Here is a 1,616-nt window from a genome sequence, read left to right on the forward strand (position 1 = left end):
AAGGTGAGACAAAGTGGCCCATTCAGGTGGCCTGGGTTCAACTCCTGGCATGGGAACATCGTGGTCAGCCTTTTGGAAGACTTGAATCCACAGTATGAATAAGACACGCTGTGGGTTGTTAAGAGAGACATTGAAAAATCCCATCCATTTAGGATGCAGCGTGCAATATGCAGTAATCAACCTTTAGCTGTTCCATGCAACGTAGCAGCGGTTGTACTTGAAAGCATCCCTTCACAGGGACTGGAACTTAAATCTAGCTCCTTAGAGCACTCAGCCAGATTTTCTGGAGCGGGACAACACAAACTCAGAGCTGCTTGATAGTGCTTCCTACCCCATTAAAAAAAACTGTATTAAAAACCAAGACCTGGCTCTATTTGGCTGAACCAAAAGAAAGATACAAATCCCGAGCTATGTGCTTCTCTCCATGACATGCAGAACCAAGCACATTTAGATATTAAAAATGCTTGCTTAAAAGCTGGTGACCCAACTATGCACTGTTCTTTAACCTCTCAAACATCAATGAGGCTTATGTTACAATTCAATCTGTTACACTTGATCTTTATATTTCTCATATGGTCTAGGGGTTAGAATTTCTAGTTCTCGCCGAGGCAGCCTGGGCGACATTCCCAACTTCCAGTATGGGTATGTCTCGCCAAACCTGAGCTTAGAATGTTTAGTAAAACATGCTGTCTCCATGAATTCATGGAGAGTTAAATCTGGTAATGTAATTGCGCTAGTTTCAGAAAATAATGTGGATAATTTCCGCTTTCTTAAACACAGTTCAAATGTGTATTGTTGTTGTGGCCGAGAGGTTAAGGCGATGGACTTGAAATCCAGTGGGGTTTCCCCGCGCAGGTTCGAGTCCTGTCAGCAACGTGTGTTTAGCAGCACAGATTTTGAGGTTTCGTTCTATTCTATAAACCAGCATGTTTGCTGATGTTTAATTTCGGAGCCTCACTTCAGAACGAGGGCATGTATGAAATCCTTGTTTCAATCCCCTGCATCTCCATTCAATATGTTGATGGCACAAAGTGAAAAGTGTTGACTCCAGGTCTCGCTTGGACAATAATCATGACAGACAAGAGATGGTTATGTAGCTCAGTGTTAGAGCACAGTCTTTCGTAGCAAGATCCCAGTTCCACATTCCTTTAAAATTAGATTTCATATTTTGAAGCAATTTGAGTCTATTAGACGTATACAGCCCCATGGGCATTACGCACTGGCCTCTTGAACCAGGGACTGTGGGTTTGAGTCCCATGATCATAACCATTCAGCAGAGTGGCGCAGCGGAAGCGTGCTGGGCCCATAACCCAGAGGTCGATGGATCGATACCATCCTCTGCTAGAATGTTTTTACTTGCATTATTGCCATTGTCAATCCAAATTAACCAAGCTAGTCAGTAATGTGTTGGATGATGGAAGCCGATCTTCAGCGCAAGCTCCCAGTTCCACATTTGCTTTGAATCTAGCAGCACATTTCTTTTATCCATCCTACATTGTTATTTCTTTTTTGGGGAAAAGGATAGCTGAGTAGTGAAAGAAGATGTAGGTCAAAAAAGACCCATGATTAGACATTTTGAAGCAATTTGAGTCTATTATGGGTACATAACCCCATAA

At 42.6% G+C, this 1,616-nt stretch overlaps 1 non-coding gene across 1 annotated transcript; it reads left to right on the forward strand.

Moving 5' to 3' along the window:
* The first annotated feature begins 794 nt into the window (after positions 1–794).
* trnas-uga (transfer RNA serine (anticodon UGA)) lies at positions 795–876 on the forward strand. The gene has a single exon. It is a non-coding gene; the product is annotated as a tRNA-Ser (tRNA).
* The last annotated feature ends 740 nt before the right edge of the window (positions 877–1,616 follow it).

This window comes from Eucyclogobius newberryi, unplaced genomic scaffold, assembly GCF_026437365.1.
Source record: "Eucyclogobius newberryi isolate DKJ021-1_F unplaced genomic scaffold, fEucNew1.0.hap1 SCAF_55, whole genome shotgun sequence".
Classification (NCBI taxonomy): Eukaryota; Metazoa; Chordata; class Actinopteri; order Gobiiformes; family Gobiidae; genus Eucyclogobius; species Eucyclogobius newberryi.